Raw genomic sequence first — 24,790 nt, 5'->3', positions numbered from 1 at the left:
AGAAGGAAATGGCAACCCACTCCAGTGTTCTTGCCTGGAGAATCCCAGGGACAAGGGAGCCTGGTGGGCTGCCGTCTATGGGGTCGCACAGAGTCAGACATGACAAAGTGACTCAGCGGCAGCAGCATATACCATGTAAAACCTTTGTTTTGGAATTTATATAATAGTCACATAGCATGAAATGTGTATAAGTGTATTTGCATATTTGTAACTACACTGTGGGCTTTATTTATTTTTTTACACTGGGTTTTCAATCCATATTACAAAGAATTTTTGATTTGTGTCTGTGAGTAGCAGTCACACAGTCTCAAATACCGAATTCTTTGATAGAGTAGTGATTTTTTTTTTCATTTCAGAGTCAGTAAAATCTCTCACCTTATTGAAGCTAGTAGATTAGAAATGCTTGAATCAATCAAATTCATTTTTGATTCAAAATGAAAAGGCAAGAACAAGTGACTTAGACTAGCATGAGATTCAGTTCAGTTCAGTTCAGTTCAGTTCTGTCGCTCAGTTGTGCCCAACTCTTTGTGACCCCATGAATCGCAGCACACCAGGCTTCCCTGTCCATCACTCAGACTCACGTCCATCGAGTCAGTGATGCCATCCAGCCATCTCATCCTCTGTCGTCCCCTTCTCCTCCTGCCCCCAATCCCTCCCAGCATCAGAGTCTTTTCCAATGAGTCAACTCTTTGCATGGGGTGGCCAGAGTACTGGAGTTTCAGCTTTAGCATCATTCCTTCCAAAGAAATCCTAGGGCTGATCTCCTTTAGAATGGACTGGTTGGATCTCCTTGCAGTCCAAGGGACTCTCAGGAGTCTTCTCCAACACCACAGTTCAAAAGCATCAATTCTTATGAGTCTGCAATGGCCTGGCTTACCTAGGAAGAGAAAGTCATATTTTAAGAAATAAAATCAGAATGATGTATTGCCACTCATTGTCTAGACAAAGTAGGGAAGAAAGGTTTGTACAAAAACATAAGCAAATGTGAAAGGACATCCAAGAAAAAGCGACTGATTCCACAGCTAGGCTAGCGTAATACTGTACGCTGCATAATATGACAAACACAGAATCACTGATTCTTTCAAGGGAAACATTCCAGCAATATTTGGGTTCTAATATTGTGACAACTGACAACGATGGCAGTTGCTTATAAAACTAGAAGGAACGCTGTCATAATACGTCGTTGAAATTAGATACGTACTTTTTTCACACATTAGAGATGTGCTTTGGCATTTTCCGAATGGTAAGCCAAATATTCATTCATCCCATATTTGCCATCAGAAGAAGGGAGACACAGCTATGCTACGGAGCGTATGACCTGGAAGACAAGGAAGGCAACTTCAGTCAGTGGGGGGTCATTGCCTGAACATCTGTGGCTCATCCAGGAAGCAAGACACAAATCAATGGTCCTGGGTTATTGTCTCCCTCACCACCAACCTCTTTCTGCCCTCTGTTAGGGAAATTAAAATGGAAGAAGTCTTGCACAGGCTTCAGAAGCAAGCCTGATCTGCCTGGACACAGCTCAGATTGCATGCCCGCCCCCAAGCACAGCAAGTCAGGCGGCACTGTGGATAAGAAAGGGAGTGGGTCTTGGAATTCTTGAGCCCCTGGAGGTCTGGCCAGTCCTCCAAGGGTCTAAGACCTCTTATGACTCCCAAGGTGAAGCAAACAGCATTGTAAAAGTTGAGACAATCAGAGATGAATTTCTGAGGACAAACTGATGGTAGCAGTTTGGACCTTGGGATTATAAGCGGGAGTCACTTAAACTGCAATCTTAAGTCTCACCCACAGGGTGGATGCACCGCTTGGGACGTTTCCCCCAGTGGGACTCCAGATTGGTGTTACATTGGACCTCCCAATGCCATTTATGTCTGCATGTAGGTTGTCAGCCCAACTGGGTAATGTATATGCTGATGTGCATGCGTGCTAAGCCCGCTTTAGCTGTGTCCAGTTCTTTGCAACCCTATGGACTGTAAGCTGCCAGGCTCCTCTGGCCATGGGATTCTCCAGGCAAGCATCATGGAGTGTATTTCTATTGCTTCTCTTTCTTTTCTTTTAAAGTCTGTATACTGAAATTAAGTCAAAGAATCTTCGATTAAAAATTGAAATCTCTTTCTTGTGTGTAACGAGTGGTATCTTTTGCTAACAAATCCTTCAAATCTAAAAAGGAGAGTAAAACTTTTGTCAAAACACCCTCAACCACTTTTCCCCACTCAAACTGGATGCCCATGTATATGAATTCCGAAATGCATTCCTAGTTTTCATACCCAGGGTGATCTATCATAAATTCAATAACCCCCAGTTGCACCTACACCTGTTCAGTTCAGTTCAGTCACTCAGTTATGTCCGACTCTTTGCGACCCCATGAATCGCAGCACGCCAGGCCTCCCTGTCCGTCACCAACTCCCGGAGTTCACTCAGACTCACGTGAGTGTCATACTTGACACAGCCAACCTGTAGCATCTTTGATAAATAACAAGCGTAGCCATAGTGCTGAGGGGAAAAAGATCAGTATCTCAGACTGTGTCTCTAAATGTTTTATCGTGTTAGTTCCTCAGTCCTGTCTGACTTTGCAACCACATGGACTGTAGGCAAGAAGGCGCCTCTGTCCATGGGATTCTCCAGGCACAAACACTGGAGTGGGTTGCCATTCCCTTCTCCAGGGATTCTCCTGACCTAGGGATCAAACTCGGGTCTCCTGGGTAGCAGGCAGATTCTTTACCATCTGAGCCACGAGGGAAGTCACAACATTTATATAGGGAACACTTCAACTCCATGAAGTCATCTTCTTATAGAGAACCTCTTATAGAGAACTCTTCAACCATAGAATACGACTTCGTGAAGGGATTCCCTAAGCACTGTCTCAGGTGTTGTTTTGCAATGATGCTGGCTTTGTATTGGCAGGGGGTTGGGGGGGCGGGCGGGGAGGGCAGGCCAATGTGTAGGCAAGCACCCGGGGTTGTAGCCGTGAAAGTCATTCCATCAAGACACTACCTAGGGTTTCCCTGGTGACTCAGTACTAGAGACTCTGCTTGCTGATGCAGGAGACAGGGCTTCTATACGGGGTCTGGGAAGATCCCACATGCCTCAAAGCAACTAAGCTGCTGTGTCACAACTACTGAGTCTGTGCTCTAGACCCCGGGAGCCACAAGGATTGAGCCCATGTGCCGTCACTACTGAAGCCCGCATGCCCAAGACACTGTGCTCTGCAACAAGAGAAGCCACTGCAATGAAACCCTCCTCGCTGAAGCCAGAGAGGGGCCCCTGCTCCCTGCAGCTGGAGAAAAGCCTAGAGAAGGGAGGAAGAGCTAGCGCAGCCAAAAATAAATTTAACAAAGGTTTTAAAAAGAGACTATTGAGAATTTCCAGGAAAGTGGTAGATACAGATGCTGTTGTTACACCAGTAGCACTACAGATTTATCAACGCTTCCAGTTGCATTCAGCACTTCAGTTCAGTTCAGTCGCTGTCATGTCTGACTCTTTGCAACCCCGTGAATTGCAGCACACCAGGCCTCCTTGTCCATCACCAACTCCCGGAGTTCACTCAGACTCACGTGCATCGAGTCAGTAATGCCATCCAGCCATCTCATCCTCAGTCGTCCCCTTCTCCTCCTGCCCCCAATCCCTCCCAGCATCAGAGTCTTTTCCAATGAGTCAACTCTTCGCATGAGGTGGCCAAAGTACTGGAGCTTCAGCTTTAGCATCACTCCCTCCAAAGAAATCCCAGGGCTGATCTCCTTCAGAATGGACTCGTTGGATCTCCTTGCAGTCCAAGGGACTCTCAAGAGTCTTCAGCAAAGTTATTCCAAAACTGCACTTTCTTGACACCCAACTTCTGGTCCATTTCTCCATTGTTTTACCCTTGAGGGCTTGTCAGAGAAAGTGAACATATGATTTGAACATCCTCAATGTCAGAAACTTCCTTGATCTACAGACACAAAGACTGGGATCATAGGTGCAAATTTTCGTTTTTGAGAATATATTGTCTGCTTGAAAACTTTGCTGTGAAGAAAGTTTGCTCAAACTATGGAAACGTGTGTGTATCAATAAGTTGTTTGCCTAAAATTAAGTGGAAATGATCACAGTTCCCCCCTTGAATGAACACGAGGGACTGAGTAAAGTCTTTGAGTTGTACTCACCTTCAAAAACTTGAACTGTTTTACATCAACTCTTTTCCATCCTGGTCAGAATTATGTTCTGATTAGTGGATGTATACTAGAAATCGAGGAATTAAAAATTTGAACCTACCTCTTTTTCTAATCACCCTTACATAGGTGTGTGCATGCTAAGTTGCTTCAGTAGTGTCTGACTCTTTGCAACCCCATGGACTGTAGCCCTCCACGCTGCTCTGTCCATGGGATTCTCCAGGCAAGAAGACTAGAGTGGGTTGCCACGCCCTCCTCCAGGGGATCTTCCTGAGTCAGGGATCTAACCCACGTCTGTTACATCTCCTTCACTGGCAATTGCGTTCTTTACCACTACACCTGGGAAGGCCACTTTTATATACCACTTTTAAAATTTCACTTAGTGTTAAAATGGGTGAGATAGCCATATAATTCAAAATTTAAAAATGATATGCAATGTGCCTTTGGATATTTCCTGCTCAAACTTCTGTTTTCTCCCAATAAGATTAGTATGCAACCAGCCAGTGTTTCCTTTATACAAATAAAAATGAATATATAATCCCTTTAACCTGTTTCCAACACAAAAGCTACATACATTTTCCACATACATTAGTTTATACCATATTTATCTCATCTAATCCACTATAAAGAAATCTTTATATACTTAGCAGAATTTTACCTGCCAGTTTTCAAGCTTTTTAAGTCCAGTCCTAACTCACCTGAAAATCATTGACTACACATCAATGTCCATGGCATTTCCTCTTTTGGGAAAGTGCTTTGCATGTCTTTGACCTAAAACAGGTTTCAATACCCTTAAATAAAACAATCCGTGCTTCCCTGGTGGCTCAGATGGTAAATAATCTGCCTGTAATCTTGAGAGTCCCTTGGACTGCAAGGAGATCCAACCAGTCCATTCTGAAGGAAATCCTGGGATTTCTTTGGAAGGAATGATGCTAAAGCTGAAACTCCAGTACTTTGGCCACCTCATGCGAAGAGTTGACTCATTGGAAAAGACTCTGATGCTGAGAGGGATTGGGGGCAGGAGGAGAAGGGGACGACAGAGGATGAGATGGCTGGATGGCATCACTGACTGGATGGACGCGAGTCTGAGTGAACTCCGGGAGTTGGTGATAGACAGGGAAGACTGGTGTGCTGCGATTCATGGGGTCGCAAAGAGTCGGACATGACTGAGCGACTGAACTGAACTGAAATGAACGAGGGAGACCAGGGTTCAATCCCTGGGTCGGGAAGATCCCCTGAAGAAGAAAATGGCAACCCACTCCAGTATTTGTGCCTGGAGAATCCAATGGATAGAGAAGCCTTTCAGGCTACAGTCCATGGGGTGGCAAAAAGTCGGACAGGACTGAGAGTGACTGACGCTTTCTGTGAGGGGAAGGGAGTGCCTAAGAAAATAAAACTAAGCTCTACATTGCCTCTCACTGCCTACAGCAAGTTTGGCAAGAGTTAAACTTTCAAAAAGCCCACGAGCACCCTGAAACATACCTGAAAGGACTCTCAAATCGTCAATGCACTCTAAACAACAAAGACTATGATTTCAAGGCCTTTTGACATTAGAGAATCACAAGCCAAAATTAACTTCTGCAATGCTGAAGATCTGAGATCCACGTCCTCCACAACATCCAGTGTCTCTGCATCAATTTTTCCCTGGGAAATGTGATAGGGTAACAGAAGATTGGTCTCCTTCTACTGATTCAGTATAAAATGGGGGAAAAAAAGGTCATTAAGGAGGGATAGGGTAAGTATCGATCGCTCTTGGAAAGTTTGAGGAAGCAATAAGTCATGACTGACTTTGACAAAACAGTTGTATTAGAGAAACCTAGTTCCTGGCTCTTTTGTATTCCAAGATTCCAGATCCAGGACACGTTCCTGGAAGCTGGAAGGTGACAGTGTTATGACAAATAGAAGCATCTGCTGTTTCCACAGCAGGTAGGAAGGATGCCGAACTCATTTCTGGAAAGATCCATCACAGATGGGGAGGGTGCATAGGCACAGAAGGATCACGGTAAAATCAGAGAAGATGAATCACAAAGGAGGTAGAAAAAGAGTGATGATTTATATTCATATGCTTTATATATCTATCCATAGATATGATATGACATAGCATGCTTGCTTCATCTAAGCGAGAGAGACTCTACACAACTGTTTTCTTCATCTAAGCGAGAGAGACTCTACACAACTGTCCAAGAAGGAACACCCCATGTCCTGTGTAGTTGGTCTCAATTAGTACCCTGTGGGGGCTACTCTTCACTGCGGTGCATGGGCTTCTCACTGTGGCGTCTTCTCTTGTTGCAGAGCACACACTCTAGGCATGCAGGCTTCAGTAGTTGCACCATGAGGGTTCAGTAATTTGTGGCTCCCAGGCTGCGGAGCACGGACTCAATAGCTGCGGTGCACCGGCTTACTTATTGCACACCACGTGGGATCCTCCCGGACCAGGGACTGAACCCAAGCCTCCTGCACTGGTAGGTGGATTCTCTACCACTAAGCCACCAGGAGAGCCCTCTTGCTACGTATTCTAAAAGAGTGTCTGTTACCCCCTTCTTCAGAATTCCTATGCATCTTTTCAGTGGAAATGTTGCTTTCGCATAAGCAGCCTGCCATACTGGTGGGGATGAAAAGACTACACTTCTTCCTGTCCGAGCACCCTGCTTTTAGTTCTCCAGCTCACCTTCTTGACTGGATGACGCCAGCAGCCTCCTGATGATTTTCACTGACTGCTGGCTTTTTCTCGTTTTTGTCCATTGGCAATGACTTCCACGAGTTTAATTGTACTGAAGTGTTCTATTTATATTCCAAGTCCCTCCTCCAAACCTCATTATGCTCTTCCATTGTCCAATTATGGACTTCCCTGGTGGCTCAGCTGGTAAAGAATCCGCCTGCAATGCGGGAGACCTGGGTTTGAACCTTGGGTTGGGAAGATCTGTTGGAGAAGGGAAAGGCTACCCGCTCCAGTACACTGACCTGGAGAATTCCATGGACTGTATACTCCACGGGGGTCACAAAGAGTTGGACACGGCTGAGCGACCTTCACTTCACTTTCATTGTCCAAATATGGATCTAAATTTCAGAATTTCTAGGTCTTTTATTTTTTCACCAGTCTACTTGGACAAACTTAAGTTGACTGCTGGCCAATAAGCAAGCTCCTTTTTCGTCAGTTTCACTTAGACAAGGTCTCTCAAAACATTCTCTTCTAAATCCCAGTGGCTTTGCTGATTTTATCCTTTTCAACTTCTCTTCCTTTTTCCTTTGAAGATTTGTTGTTCAGTCACTCAGTCATATCCGACTCTTTGCAACCCCATGGACTGCAACACGCCAGGCTTCCATAACCTTCACCAACTCCTGGAGATTGCTTAAACTCATGTCCATCAAGTCAGTGATGCCATCCAACCATCTCATCCTTTGTCATCCCCTTCTTCTTCTGCCCTCAATCTTCCCCAGTATAAGGGTCTTTTCCAATGAGATGGCTCTTTGCATCAGGTGGCCAAAGTGTTAGAGCTTTACATCTAAGATAAATTCAAATAATTATGCAAGTCCATCCTTGTTTATGAGGCTTTTTACCAATCGGTGTGTCTCTGACTCCAACAATACTCGGAAGCACGTATTGTAATTGCCACAAAAGAACAGGTAAATATTCAGACTTTTATTTGTTGTTTTATGGGCATTTGAATCATCCATCCAATTAGTTTTAATTGTAACAAAGATTTTAATAAATGAAACATTCATCCCCAACTGCCTATCCTAATGTTCATTATACTTAATAGAAGAATCACATAAGGCATGCTTTAAGAAGAGGTCTATTTAAAGCAGATGAGAGCTAGTGAAGGGAAGTGAAAGTCGCTTAGTCGTGTCCAACTCTTTGCACCAACCCCATGGACTATACAGTCCATGGAATTTTCCAGGCCAGAATACTGGAGTGGATGGCCTTTCCCTTCTCCAGGGGATCATCCCAACCCAGGGATCAATCCCAGGTCTTCCCACATTGTAGGCAGATACTTTACCAGCTGACTCACCAGGGAAGCCCAAGAATACTGGAGTGGGTAGCCTATCCCTTCTCCAGGGGGTCTTCCTGACCCAGGAATAGAACTGGGGTCTCCTGCATTGCAGGCAGATTCTTTACCAGCTGAGCTATCAGGGAAGCTTGATAAGAGCTAATGTTCACTTAATCATCTCTTTTTCTGGAAGTGGAGAACATGGAGTCATTTCTTCAAGTAGTCAGGATACTGCCTGCTAGGGTTGGGGACCCCTGGGGTCAGAGTAGATCCATGGGTTCACATGAGCATGGGGGGAGGGGGAAGGATTCTCCATGCACCCAGACCTTAGGGCTATAATTCTGTCCAAGACCTTGAGCGTGTTCAGCACGCACTTCCTGTCTCCACGAGCTGTATTCTCAACAGAAGCAGATGACACAATATTCAGGCCAGATTTCACTGCCATCTGGGGCCACCCAAGAAAAGGTGTCCAGATAAATGGAGGGCCTGGTGGCTCAGACGGTAAAGCGTCTGCCTGCAATGTGGGAGACCCGGGTTCAATTCCTGGGTCGGGAAGATCCCTTGGAGAAGGAAATGGCAATCCCCTCCAGCACTCTTGCCTGGAAAATCCCATGGACGGAGGAGCCTGATAGGCTACAGTCCATCGGGTCGCAAAGAGTCGGACACGACTGAGCAGCTTCACGTTCACTTTCAAACGGAGGGCAACAAATTTCTTGATGTTTAAGACATCTAAACAGCACGTGAGCTAGTTCTCCTTCAGTTAGTCCCCCTTAAGGAAAATGACTCAGCAATTAAAAATAGTGAAGTAGTGGCATTTTCGGCAACATGAGTGGACCTAGAGATGATCATACCAAGCAAAGAAAGACAAATACCATATGATAGTATTCATACGAGCATTCTAAAGAAACGATATAAGTGAATTTATTTATCAAACAGAAACAGACTCACAAACTTAGAGAACATTTTCACAGGGGTATGGGAGACAGATTGGGACCTTGGGATAAACAGGGACACACTGTTGTATTTACAATAGATAACCCATAAGGACCTGCTGTCCAGCACAGGAAACTCTACCCAATACTCTGTAATCACCTTATGGTTCCCAGGGGGAAGGATAGGGGAAGGGATAGTCAGGGAGTCTGGGATGGACAGGGACACACTGCTGTATTTAAAATAGGTAACCAATAAGGACCTGCGGTCCAGCACAGGGAACTCTGCTCAATACTCTGTAATAATCTTATGGTTCCCATGGGGAGGGAAGGGGGAAGGGATAAATGGACACACTGCTGTATTTAACATGGAGAACCAGCAAGGACCTGCTGGACAGCACAGGGAGCTCTGCTCAATGTTCTGTGAAGCCTGGATGGCAGGGGAGTTTGGGGGAGCACGGATACACAAACATGTATGAATGAGTCCCTTTACATGAGACTATCGCAACATTCTTAACTGGCTATATTCCAAAAGAAAATGCTTAAATTATTAAAAAAAAGATAGTCTCCATGAAGTAAAGTGTTCAGAATTGGTTTGATGAGAACTTGGGCAGGAGACACGGCGGGATTATTTCCTCTCTGATGTATAACTTGAAAGACAGTGGATCCACTTACCTTGTGGGCCATGAAGGGCTTCCCAGGTGGATCTTGTAAAAGAACTCCATTTTGTAAAGTTCCAGGCAAACAGACTTAGACTTTGACTTAGACTTTACGCAACCTTGCCCCACTGCCCACGAGCCAATCGGCCCTCAGGGTAAACCTCCTGACTTTACATTCAGGAGCTCGTGATTTACGTTGCCAGTAAATACCAATCAGGAATCAGCACACAACCCTATAGAAGAAGGTGACCAATCAGTCGTCCTTCAGCCTGAACACCCCCTTTTACCTGAATATTCCTTATAAAAGCAATGTAACCCAAAACTCGGGGCTCCTCCCTATAGCTGCTGCGTCGGTAATGGTGGGAGCCCCAGCTCGAGTTGGTAATAAAAACTCTCTTGCTTCTGCAGCAGATATCGGCTCCCTGGTGGTCACTGGGAAATTTCGAGACTTGGGCATAATAGATCTAGTGGTAAAGAACCCACCTGCCCATGCAGGAGATATAAGAGATGAGAGTTCGATCCCTGGGTGGGGACAATCCCTTGGAGAAGGGAGTGGCACCCCACTCCAGAATTCTTGCCTGCAGAATCCCATGGACAGAGGAGCCTGGTGGGTTGCAGTCCATGGGGGTCTCAGAAAAGTCAGACCCGACTGAAGCGACTTGGCTCACCTGCAGGCAAGGATCATGAAACAGAAAGCCGTAGGCATGACCTATATTACAGTTTATGGATTCTAAGGACGACTAATGTTAGGGTGGAATAAAGGCCAATAGGTACTAGTTAAGCTGGTGAGAACCGAAGAATAAGAAAAACAAAACAAAACAAAACAAAAAAAACAAAAATGGACGCAACCTGTATTCCTGCAGGAAGAGGAATACACACAACTAATAAAATTCCTTGTGAACCCTAACCATTCTGTTCCCTAAAACAGAGCCAAGAAAGTTTAGCATGACTTGACTTATTTTTTTTTTTACAAGACATTATTAAATCCATGGCATTTCTCAGAATCTCTTGGCTCTCAAGGTGGCCAGGTTTAAGCAGCAGAAATCAAAGATCGTATTTGCTTCTCAGAAAGAAAGTCTGTGCAACACCAGCGTGATGAAATATCACCATTTGGTGGGTTGGAGGCACTGGGGGCCCTGGAAAGCATAGAAGGAGAAAGTGATTGATCATAACACTCTGTTAATGGGGGAGCTTGCAACCCACAGTGAGGCAAGCAGATAGGAAGTCTCTCTGACTTCCTGAATAACCCCCAGGAAAGAAAAGTGGAGCGGTCATTGTTTCCAGGGGACTCCAGGAAGTTCCTTTTGTTGGAGCAAAACTGGTTGTTGATACTGGAGGAAAAAGGCATCACTAGAAATCACAGCCGTTTCAATCAGTGCTTAGTGAATGACAGGGACCCATGTCCTGAGGCAAAGGAAGAATGTTTAATTGATTGCAAATCATACTTAAAATTAGGATTTCCTTTCTAGGTGGGAGGACTGTGTCAATGATGCCAAGAACAAAACAAATTTCAGGAAAGTGGAGTAAAGCCTGCCTGTCTTTTCAAAGTACAACTTAAAGTTAAACCTCTCACTAGTAGGCAATTTCCCTAAACCTCTGAAAATGGGTTTACCAAAATTTTAGGAACAATGGTTCTAAACCTTAAGAGACACAATGGCTCAGACAGTAAAGAATTTGCTTGCAATGTGGGAGACTGGGGTTCGATCCAAGGATTAGAAAGATATCCTGAAGAAGATAACGGAATATCCACTGCAATATCCTTGTCAGGGAAAATCCCATGGATAGAGAAGACTGGCAGGCTAGAGTCTATGGGGTTCCAAAGAGTCAGACATGACTGAGCGACTAAAATTCTGAGACACAAATATCCTATGTATGCAAAGATATCTTATATATTGATTATATATTGCTACAAAGCAAATATGTGAAACATCTCTTATGCTCACACTGATATTTTAATGCATGTTAATAACCAACAACGATGGTAATATTAACTAACTTTATATGGTTTCAGGCACAAATATTTTACACACAAAATAAGTGACTCAATTCTCAAAAGTTCTAAGACGTTAGTGATTTTTATAACTGTTCTGTTAATTGGGAAACTGAGGCACAAAACTTAAAAAATTGCTCAAGATCACAAAGCTCATAAGTGATGAAATATGAAACCAGCACTCTTACTTATTACATTAATAATAGCAATAATGAATTTCTTAATTACAGTACAGACAAGAAACAAATGGAAAGTAATATGAAATAATACCATACATATATTCTCACCACAGGTTACAACGAAGTGGTCCAAAGCATTAGGGGATGAATTGCTCATGCAAGTGACTCAAATACCAGGAGCAGTGTTGGAATTCTTCTAAAATTGCTAACCACTCTTGGTAAGTTTCCAAACAAATAAACTACAATTTTCCCTCTAATTACTTGGCAGCTGTGTTCCTGGAAAATCCAGTGCCTATTATAACTGTGCAAAAGAAAAAGTACTCCTTCAATTCAGATGTAAAATGAAATTAGGTTCTAGGTTCAGATAATGATGGAGAATTTTTTTTAATGTAAATGAACACTTTGTGGGATATTTTAAAGTTGTATGGGAAATGGTCATGTGTGGATGTGAGAGTTGGACCATAAAGAAAGCTGAGCGCTGAAGAATTGATGCTTTTGAACTGTGGTGTTGGAGAAGACTCTTGAGAGTCCCTTGGACTGCAAGGAGATCCAACTGGTCCATCCTAAAGGAAATCAGTCTTGGGTGTTCACTGGAAGGACTGATGTTGAAGCTGAAACTCCAATACTTTGGCCACTTGATGGGAAGAGTTGACTCATTGGAAAAGACCCTGATGCCGGGAGAGATTGGGGGGCAGGAGAAGAAGGGGAGGACAGAGGGTGAGGTGGTTGGATGGCATCACCGACTCAATGGACATGGGTTGGGTAAGCTCTGGGAGTTGGTGATGGACAGGGAGGCCTGGCGAGCTGCAGTCCATGGGGTCACAGAGTCAGACACAACTGAGCAACTGAACTGATGGGAAATGGTACAACTCCTCTTGCTGTTTTAAATTATGTTTGTTTCAATGTTAAGGACCCTGCTGAACCTTTTTTTTTTTTTTTTAATCATTCCTGGCTGCTACCCAGTACACGAGAGAAGTGACTAAATTATGATAATAACTGTAATAACCACAAAATCCCACAATGACCACTGAAGAGTTACCGTTCTAAGGACTCTGTGGACAGAATTCGGAATCACCTCAGACTCTGCAATTCTAGGCAAAACGTTGAGTGGAGGATCATTCTTCTTCAGGAGCTATTGGTTGGCAACTTTTCAGCAAATTCTGAAATCTTACATACTATCTATTCCATCAAAAGTAAAGAACCACAGGTCCTGGGTATCCCATGATGCTGTAGAATTTTTTCCAATCCAGTTTGTGTTTGCTAACCATTCTTTGTGGTTTGCATGAGACATTGTGCACGGTCCAAAGCTGCATTATTCTGCTGGTCCCTCAGCATCCTTCTCAACATAGCATCTCTCACAGACTTTTTATTTCCAGTGAAAGAGGCCAAACATTGGGCTTCCCAGGTGGTGCTAGTGGTAAAGAACCCGCCTGCCAGTGCAGAAGATCCAAGGTCGATCCCTGGGTCAGAAAGACTCCCTGGAGGAGGAAATGGTGACTCACTCCAGCATTCTTGCCTGGACAGAGAAGACTGGTGCGCTACAGTCCGTGGGGTCTCAAAGACTCAGATAAGACTAAAGGGACGTCCTACTCATGCATGCCAAGCACTGCCCGTGGCTGCATTAAAATGAGCTCACACGTGTGGACCCAAGCACCACCGTTAAGTTCTCGGATTCTGCAACGATTTTTCTCTGGTGCTGTGTGCAAAGCACCAGTGGTTCCTGCTTAAACATATGGTTACATCTGAAGTGCAAGCTGTACAACCTCCTTCCCCAGCCCTTCCTGGGTGCAGAGTCATAAGCATCTCGTTTGAAGGGCAGGATGCAGGGGGCTGAGCGATCGCGCACCTGGAGTTGGGGCAGAGGAAGCTGGTCCTCTGGACTCTTTCTGGTCTCTGATGATGGCAGCTAGTGGTACTGGCTCATATACCAGTGGAGCCACAGCTGGTACCAGGACCCAAAGTAAACCATCAGGGCAAGTTTCAGGGGAGAAACAGGACCTTACTGGCCAAGAAATATGGCAAAAGTGTGCTGGAAAAGAAGGCTCAATAGTACTGTCTCAGTGTCCATCAATAGTCATGTGATGCTCTGTGATGGCAGCTTTGCCATTAATGTTCTTGTTCAGAGGCTCAGTCATGTCCGACTCTTTGCGATCCCATGGACTGCAGCACGCCAGGCTTCCCTGTCCTTGACCATCTCCAGGAATTTGCTCAAATTCATGTCCATTGTGCTAGGGATGGCATCCGACCATCTCGTCCTCTGTCATCCCCTTCTCCTGCGGCCTTCAATCTTCCCCAGCATCAGGGTCTCTTCCAATGAGCTGGCTCCTCACAGCAGGGGGCCAGAGTTTTGGAGCTTCGGCTTCAGCATCAGTCTTTTCAGTGAATCTTCAGGGTTGACTTCCTTTAGGATGGACAAGTTGGGTCTCCTGAGTGTGCAAGGGGTCCTGGAGTGCAAACCCGCTGCTATGTATCTGTGTTTGGCCGCTCTGATAGATACGTGCCATCCAGCTCAGGGGTAGGGTCCCTCAAGTCTCTGTCCAGATTTTGCAGCTGCATTTAGTGCGGTATGCAATGCGCTGGTTTCATGCGTTAGATGGAACAGTATGCCCCCCAAATTTCACAAGTTGAAACCCCATGTCCCTCATATAACTGTAAGTGGAGACACAGCCACCAAGGTAAAATGAGGTCACTGGAGTGGGCCCTGATCCCACAGGACTGAGGTCCTTACAAGGAGAGGAGGTCCTGTCACACAGACACAGGGACCACCACGTGCAGACATAGGGAGCAGACGGCCATCCACACGCCCAGGAGAGAGGCCTCAGGAGACACCAGGCCTGCCCACACCTGCATCTCAGACTCCCACCTCCAGGACTAGTGAGGAAAAAAAAAAAAAAAAGAGTTTTCTGTTATTTAAGGCACCCTGTCTAGGGTATTTTATGATGGCAACTGAAGAAGGAGAATATACCGCTTTATACAGAACAAGAAGGCAAGAAATTCCCAGGTGGCTCAGTGGTATAGAATCTGCCTGCCAAGCAGGGAGCTGGACTCCCTAGAGAAGGGAATGGAAACCCACTCCAGTATTCTTGCCTGGAGAATCCCATGGACTGAGCAGCCTGGTGGGCTACAGTACATGGGCTTGTAAAGAGTTGGACATGACTGAGCATGTATATATATATATACACACAGATATACATACACAGATATAAATACACATATATACATATATACATATGCATATACATATACATATACATATACATATATACATATACATATATATACACACACACATATATACACACACACATATATACACAGACACATATGGGGCTTCCCCGGTGACTCAGATGGTAAAGAATCTGCACGTAAGACAGAAAGCCCAGGTTTGATCCCTGGGTGGGGAAGATCCCCTGGAGAAGGCCATGGCAAGCCACTCTAGTATTCTTGCCTGGAGAATCCCATGGACAGAGGAGCCTGGGGGGCTACAGTCCATGGGGTAGCAAAGACTCAGACATGACTGAGCGACTGACCTTGTACACACATATATACATACATACACATATATATATATATATATATAACTTTCCTTGTGATGAAAACCCTTAGAATTACTCTCTGCTTAGAAATATTTTTTTAATATGTGTGCGAGTAGAAATTCTTTTTAAGACCACTAATGTATAGCTCCCAATTCAATATAATTTATTTTTCAACCAGTAATTAAAAAAACATAATTAAATGCATGAATTTATGTACTTGTTTTTAATGTCCTTATTCTCTCAAGATTCCTTGTAAAATGATGAAATTCTATAGTCACCTGGTTCACATTCCTCTTAACCCAGGCACTCCTGAACGCCAATTCCTTTCCTCCTCTTTTCTCTTTTTTAAACGATGAGTCATTTACAAAGAATATCGAACCGCCATTTCTCCGACAGTCCCCTGGCGCGTGGCTTTCCCATAATGCCATTAATCATTGATTAAAATTTTAAAACGTCACCCTAATGTTTCACAATATTAACGAAGTCTTTAATCCCTTCTGGAAAATTAAATCCATATTTCTTCCCAGCGACTGTGTGATAGCGATCGAACCAGCTGCCCGGTTGCCAGGCTCACGGGACTGCTCCCCAGGCACCTCTGCTCATTCCTGTCGATGCCAATAAGTGGATCCTGACCGAGACATGACGTGCAGGGCCGACTGCACGAGGGGTTTGTGTGGTCCGTGTGTGCTCTTTACACTCCATTTCTGCCCAGGATGATGGAGGTGGGTACAAACCAGTGGAATTCAGAGTTTTCACCTGCAGCAGGGATTCTTGTGTGTGGAGACTTTGACAGGAGGTCGAAGTTGTCCTAGAGAGCATTTACCCCAGCAGTGAGCATTCAGGCCCACCCTAAAGCATGTGCGTGTGAGAGTTAGAATATAAAGAAGGCTGAGTGCCAAGGGAACTGATGCTTTTGAACCCTGTTGCTGGAGAAGATTCTTGAGAGTCCCTTGGACAGCAAAGAGATCCAACCAGTCCATCCTAAAAGACATCAGTCCTGGGTGTTCATTCGAAGGACAGATGCTGAAGCCGAAACTCCAGTTCTTTGACCACCTGATGCGAAGAGACGACTCATTGGAAAAGACCCTGATGCTGGGAAGGATTGGGGGCAGGAGGAGAAGGAGACGACAGAGGATGAGATGGCTGGATGGCATCGCCGACTCGATGGACATGAGTTTGAGTAAACTCCAGGAGATGGTGAAGGACAGAGGAGCCTGGCGTGCTGCGGTCCACGGGGTCGCAAAGAGTTGGACATCACTAAGCAAGTGAACAACAATTAAACGTGTGGGGGTGAGAGCCTTGTGAGCGCTGGAGGTCAGGCCTTGCAGCAAAAGGACCATCTCGGTGACCCTGGGGAAAGCCTTGAGCAGCAGAGCCTTGGTTTCGTCCATTTGTCTGCAAAAGGCATTAGAGGCACCCTGCCTGTCTCCTCGTGTCAGAAGGAAATAAACGGGCAGGCAGAACCGCGTTAAGCCCATTAGAGAACGTGACGCAATGATCAAGCTGGATGACTCGCTCCTAATAATAATCACTAAATGCTGCCTTTCTGAGAGGAGAAGCCGAGCTGTTTTAAATTCTGCTTTATCCTCTACGTCGGGGATTCGGTATTATTATCGTACATTTTTCATGCATTCTCACGCTGATTGCCTTAGTTATTCTCTGTAAATGTTAATACGCGGGCAGGCTTCCAAAACCTCTCCAAATGAATGCGTTTAGGATAACCATAAATCGACAGATATTTACTGAAATAATGAGTTCTAATTATGGATATGGAATGGATTTAAAGACAAGCCGTATCTACCCAGCAGTTGACTGGATTAGTGGGGGAGGAAAAAAAAAATAGGACTTTATGGATACTCATATTCACGATTTATTGCAAGGATACATAAATCTGTGCTTTAGGAGTTTAAACTATATATTTTGCACTTGATTTACAAAACCTGCTAATAAATCCAGTTCAACTTCTCATTGAGGAATCATTACTCTCGGCGTCAACTCTAGCTAAGTATGAGGATTTATAAGCTGGGAAAATTCGTCGACAAAACGAACCCCAGGATTTGAAAGCGTGCCAATAAATCTTAAAGAGAAATCCTTACCTTACTCATAGGATATAGGTGAAAGATCGCGGCTCAGATGGTAAAGCATCTACCTGCAACGCGGTAGACGCAGGTTCGATCCCTGGGTCAGGAAGATCCCCTTGAGAAGGGCATGGCAACCCACTCCAGTACCCTTGCCTAGAAAATTCCATGGATGGAGGAGCCTGGTGGGCTACAGTCTATGGGGTCGCAAAGAGTCAGACACGACTGAGCGACTTCACTTTCACTTTCAAATATACACAGTTACGGCCTGCATAATAAACCACTGCAAGTGAAACTGTGGTTCACTCACTCACGTCTGATGCTTTGCACACCCGTGGACTGTAGCCCACCAGGACCCTCTGTCCATGGGATTCTCAAGGCGAGAATACTGGAGTGGATTGTTATGCCCTCCTCCATGGAATCTTCCCTACCCAGGGATCAAACCCAGGTCTCCTCTGCATTGGAAGGTGACATCTTAACCATTGGACCACCAGGAAATTTCCACCAACTCTCATTTAAGCTATGCAGGGTCACCTTTCAAGTTGCAACACAACCTTTCCTGTCTAGGGAAGCTCCTTGGTCAGAGTCTCCCCGTAGGAACGCATCAAGGATATCTCTTCCTGTTTCTCCATCTTGCCATCGCTCATACACAATTCAGAGGTGACTGTAAGTGCAGTTATCTTGAAAAGGGACATCGGCATTTCCTCTGGTTCCAGGAATCAAAGTTTGAAGTTTTGGTCATCTGAGCTTTATGTACTGCAGTCGGATTTGAGATGGACGGGGATGTCTCCACCTGAAGACATGGGCTTTCTGACCGCCAGAGCCCCTGTTCCCCATCTCCACTTGGAACCGTCCTTCAGAAGCACATTAGGAGCACAAGGCATTCTGAGACGAGCACACAGCACTTTGGGAGCTAGCAAACCATTTTCCATTAGTTGGCCGATGATGATGAGCATAGCCTCAGATGCTAATGACGGTGATAAAGGGCTTAAAATATTCAATACATAAAGAACGTTCCATACAGGAGCGACTTAAATAGATCCAAGGCTATTAGTGACTCCTTGGGTGAGTAATTCAGGTGCACACCAAACTTTTTTTTTGCAATATTTTGTATGTCGAGCCACAGAAACATCTACAGAGCATCTTTTGCCAGCCTCTTTTGGCTCTGAGGTGCTATTACGTGGCTATTATGTAGAAGAGATTATGGTTGTGTACACACAAGAGCAAGAATAGATGTTGCAATTATTTGCTGTTTAGCCGCTCTGTCGTGTCTGACTCTGTGCAGCCCCATGGACTGTAGCCCACCAGGCTCCCCTGGCGTGGGATTCTCCAGGCCACAATACTGGAGTGGGTGGCCATTTCCTCATCCAGGGAATCTTCTCGACCCAGGGTGGTGATGAATCTTGAATGCTAAATTTGACATGGATTTCTGGGGATATCTGTCTCCTGCTGAGGCACCGTCTTGCTCTTGGGGATAAGTGGTGACTTCTCACAGTGCCTAGGGGCTGGGAGAGGCTCTCTGGACCATACTGACTAGAATCAAAGTACTGCTTGCACTCAGCACTTCTTGCTTGGAATGGCCACCTCGCCAGGCAGCAGGATTCACTGCAAAAATGGGTGCCTTTCGGCTCATGGCTGTTGTGAAGTTTCAGATCTAAAGCTGACAAACGTATCATACTTAGCAAGCTGCCTGATGTGAAACACTCCAAATAATTCTGTGCAAATATATTATTTGCCAATATATCCATCGAGTTATTATAGATACATAACTTATATTAGCTACACACATACAATTATATATTATGTTATGTATATGATATATATATTTACAACATAATTTTATATAACATGTGAAAGTGCAAGTCACTCAGTCGTGTCCAACTCTTTGTGACCCCATGGACTTTACAGTGCATGGAATTCTCTAGGCCAGGATACTGGAGTGGGAAGCCTTTCTCTTCTCCAGGGGCTCTTCCCAACCCAGGGATCGAACCCAGGTCTCCCACATTGCAGGCAGATTCTTTAATAGCTGAGCCACGAGGGAAACCCTTATATAACATATATAATAACAATGTATATATAAAATATATATGCATATATATGTAACATACATATATACATATATACACAACATACATACACAACATATAATATATATAACATATATATGACATATAGTATATAATATATAACAATAATATATAATATATATTATATAACAATTTATATATAACATATTATACATTATATGGTATAAATAAATGTAACATATTATTATAATGTAAGAATGATCAATATGCTAACATCCAATAATATAAACTTTAATTGTATAATAATTGTGTGTATATATATATATATATATATATATATAGAGAGAGAGAGAGAGAGAGAGAGAGAGAGAGAGAGAGAAGACTGTTGCTAGTGGTGAAGAATCTGCCTGCCAATGCAGGAGACACATGACAGGTGGGCTTGATCCCTGGGGAGGGAAGATCGCCTGGAGGAGGAAATGATAACCCACTCCAGTGTTCTTGCCTGGAAAGTTCCATGGACAGAGGAGCCTGGCGGGCTCCCGTCCATGGAGTCACAAAGAGTCAGACATGATTTAGCAACCAAGCATGCACACGGATACAGAGACAGTCAGAAAGGAGGCACATATATATGTGTATATAGACACATACACGCATATATGTACATGTGAGTCTGCTCGATGCGTCTAAATGCTTTCTGCTGCTTTTCAGTCGCTCAGTCGTGTCCGATTCTGCGACCTCATGGACTGCAGCATGCCAGGCCTCCCTGTCCATCACCAACTCTCAGAGCTTGCTCAAACTCACGTCCATCAACTTGCTGATGCCATCCAACCATCTCATCTTCTGTCGTCCCCTTCTCCTCCCGCCCTCAATCATTCCCAGCATCAGGGTCTTTTCCAATGAGTAAGCTCTCATATCAGATGGCCAAAGTATTAGAGTTTCAGCTTCAGCATCAGTCCTTCCAGTGAATATTCAGGGTCGATGTCCTCTAGGATGGACTGGTTGGATCTCTGCAGTCTTGGCCGCAAATCTTGAAATCTTCCTTTTCAAACAACAGTGGCCTGACAAAGACCCAAGCGAGCCAGCAGCCTGTCAATGCCCCTTCTCATAGGTGCTCCCTGAGACATCCAACTGTGTACCCCTTTGCACACTTATGAGACCCTGGATATATTCATGACCCCCTGTTTCAGGACTACCCACTCAGAGACAGGAAGAGAAAGTCCAGGCTAGGACATCTGAGTAGGGCAAGGAAAGAAAGAGAGAGAGCGCTGGCAAGGACAGAAAGACAGCATGCAGAAGGGTGCAGGTCTTTTCAATCCAGATAATTGATGCTTTGCTCTCATTACTGATGCTGGGAACGGAATTGGTGCAAGTCAACTGCCATGAGTGAATCTCTTCATCTAAATGCAGGAGCATATGCCTGTGTGTTCTAACATATGTCCAAGATTTCCTGGGGCCTTAATCTTTAAAAAAAAAAAAAAACTATATTTTTCCAATGGGAAGACCTCTCTACTACTTGGTGCTTGATACAGAGTTTGCTGATACAAAAAAGTGACATTTAAACAGAAAAAAAAAAAAAAGAAATGGATGAAAGAGGAAAATAGGAAATTAATTGGATATTTTTCATTGCTGTGGAAGAGTAGGAGAAATTATGTCACAGGAGAATAATGCCTGCGATTTTCCACCTGTCCTAAAAAGATGGTTTTTGAAATGATGATGTGAGCTGTTGGATGCTGTCGAATGCAGCCTTGCAGCTCATGGGGGAGGGCCTGGAAAGATTCCTGGATGGCCTGGAAGATGCGGAAGAAAAGAGGATGGTGAATGGTTGTGCCGCAGTTCCGTCATGTCTTCTTCATGCTGGTTTGTGAAACATAAGGACACATTAGAGGAATATTCTTAAGTCCCTGGGGTACTTGCTCACCTTCTCTTCCCAGCAAACTCAATTAGGTTTCAACAGTGTTCCGGATCCCCAAGTTTGCTTATCCTTCTAACACACATGTGCCTATCATCTTTCTATCAATACCTATCTATGCATCTTTCCTTCTATGTATCTGTCTGCCCCTCTCTCATCTAGATCTATGTAATGTACCTACTTTCTTATAGCTGTCCATCCTTTGTGTATCTCTCTCTCCACTCGTTCACCTCTCTTACTTTCTCTTCCTTTCCTTCTACGTATCAGTCTATCATCCAGCATCCATTTCATTCTACCTATCTCTCTATGTTATCAGGACACCCAGGTTCAGTCTCTGGGTCGGGAAGATCCCCTGGAGAAGGAAACGGCCACCCGCTCCAGTATTGCTGCCTGGGAAGGGGAGCCTCGCCAGGCTACAGTCCATGGAGTTCCAAAAGCATCGGACACAACTGAGCGAGTAATACATCTCTCTCTACATCTGTGACCTGCCTATCTAAGCTACCTACCTACATCTATCCATCCATCGTGCATATATCTAACCACGTCTTTCTTTCTCTTTCCTTCCATCTATCCATCTATCATTTATTCCAATTGTTTACCTCACTTGTCATCTATTTATATCTACCCACCTACAGACAAGTATCCATCACCCATCTACCACTTATCAACAAGTGAGTGACTAATACATCTATCTATACATCTGTGACCTGCCTATCTAATCTACCTACCTACATCGATCCAACCATCATGCATATATCGTCTTTCTCTTTCCTTCCATATATCTATCCATCTATCATTTATTCCAATTGTTTACCTCACTTGTCATCTATTTATATCGACCCACCTACAGACATGTATCCATCACCTATGTACCACTTAGCAAGCTATTCATTTTTTAACACTTAAGCAAATAGCATCATGCTGAAGGTCACTTCTTTCACTGACGATTCAGCTTTAGACTGACTAGACTGGTACTTGTAACTACAGTTTATTCATTGAGCTTGTAATTAACTATTCCAATGTGGGTGGTTCCTAAGGCTTCATTATGAAGAGCAGGTTACCAGGAATAGCCTTGCGCGTGCTCTGTACTCATGATGTGAGCTTCAACGGAGCAGACAGCTGGCTGGAGAGCTGACCACATCTTCAGTCCCATGGATGCTTTCAGAAGTCTTCCCAAAGAGGTGCGATCAGTCTGTGCGCCCTCTAACGCTATGGGGACACCTTCCTGCTTCACAGTTTCTTTGGTGCTTCACACTCTCTGAGTTAAATTTTACCCGAACTTAAGGTAAGGCAAAAAATTGCCCCAATTTTGCCCCAACATTTAACATGAATGTCACTGTCTATAGCAATGGACATTGACGATTCCTGCCCTTCTGGTTTTACTCCTGTAAGTTCTATTCGGTCCCTATTTTCTGCAGCGCTTTTCTGCCCTTCCCTTTTGGTTTCTTGGAATCCATATGTGTGTGTCTCTCAGAACGTGTTTTTCTGTGTACTTTTATATATGCTTATACACAGGTGTATTCAGTTACTGTGATTTTAAGCTTTATATATGCCGAGACTGTTGTCACCATCAGAATACAAGTTCGAGCTTATCTGGGATTTTTTTAAATTTGTATTTGATATTGGAGCATAGTTGATTAACAACATTGTATTAGTTTCAGGGGTCCAGCAAACTCAGTTACGCAAGTACGTGTATCTATTCATTTTCCTTTTTAAAAATTAATTAATTTAATTGGAGGTTACTTACTTTACAGTATTGTGGTGGTTTTTGCCATACATCGGCATGAATCAGCCACGGGTGGACATGTGTCCCCCATCCTGAACCCCCCTCCCACCTCCCTCCCCACCCCATCCCTCAGGGTTGTCCTAGAGCACCAGCTTTGGGTGCCCTGCTTTGTGCAGCCAGTTTGCCCTGGTCATCTATTTTGCATATTTATCAGGGAGTTTTGGTGGGTCATTTTGAGGACGATATAATATCCATAATCTCTGTTTTCTGCTTTGGTCTTCATGACGAAGACCTACATCTTCGTCTCAGGCGTGTCTGACACTTTGTGACCCCGTGGACTGTAGCCCTCCAGGCTCCTCTGTCCATGGGATTTTCCAAGCAAGAGTACTGGAGTGCGTTGTCATTTCCTTCTCCAGGGGGTCTTTCCAACCCAGGGACTGAACACAGGTCTTCTGCATTGCAGGCAGGTTCTTTACTGTCTGAGCTACCAGAGAAGCAAATATCTGTAACATCTATTTTCTGCTTTGGTCTTCAGCAATTGTATGTCATAGCCAGAGAATACACATATATTCTTATGTATTTGAGGGTTATCATAATATATTCTGGATACTGACCATAAACCCATGTAAACATTTGGGGTGAAGAGTTTTCATAGATTCTTTACTCTTTGTTGACGGTATGCTTTATTTTTAGAACTATTCATCATCTGGGTATTCAAATTAGTTAACATTGTTTTAAAATAGCTGGTTCTTTGGTTGGATAGATAGACATACACGATGGATGAATAGTTGTAGGTAGGTAGATAAGATGTAGGTAGATGAGATATGTTAGACACATAGATATAAATAGAAAGATGGATAGATAGATACATGGAAGGAAAGAATGCACCTTCAGGACGCCACTGAACTGTAGGCATTCCATTTCTAGAATAGCATGCCTAACGAGGCTTTTCCTATTTCATGAGGACAAGAACGGGACGGCCACTTAAGAAGGTAACTGAGATGGAGAGCGTGCTACGTTGCTCTTCTAGGCTGAGTACATTTGGCTATTACTGGAAGCCAGTTCCCCATAAACACCAAGCTCCCCATTACCACATTACACGGATACATCAGAGTATGCTTCCAAAGGGCTTTTAAATCACTTTTATTCGTTATTACCCCATGCCCTAGTTTTTTTTGTTTTTCAATTGGAAAGCATTCCTCCCAGTACTAAATTCCTAATTAAATCCCCAAACTAAACTATGAAGCCATTCTCCCATTTTTTTTTTTATAGGAAGTGGGCACTATTTGAAGGAGGGATACATGTGTTTTAATTACATTGTTCATCTCTGCACAACAAGGACCCCATCACTGGGTTTTAGAAAAATAAATGCTACCCCAGCTTGTTCTAAACGGTTCTAAATTGGGTTTATTGTATTCTATAACTCTACGTCTTGTGGAACAAGCTTTACAAAACTCCCTTGGCTGAGCCTGGGTAATAACACAGCTACAGAAGGATACACTGGTATGATTCCACTTACACGAGGCGCCGAGAATCACGAAAACCATAGGGAAAGAAAGCAGAATGGTGGATGCCAGGGGCCAGGGGTCAGGAAATGTGGAGTCAGTGTTTTCTGGAGACAGA

The sequence above is a fragment of the Ovis aries genome, chromosome X (genome assembly GCF_016772045.2).
Source record: "Ovis aries strain OAR_USU_Benz2616 breed Rambouillet chromosome X, ARS-UI_Ramb_v3.0, whole genome shotgun sequence".
Taxonomy (NCBI): domain Eukaryota; kingdom Metazoa; phylum Chordata; class Mammalia; order Artiodactyla; family Bovidae; genus Ovis; species Ovis aries.
This window is presented reverse-complemented; position numbering follows the sequence as displayed.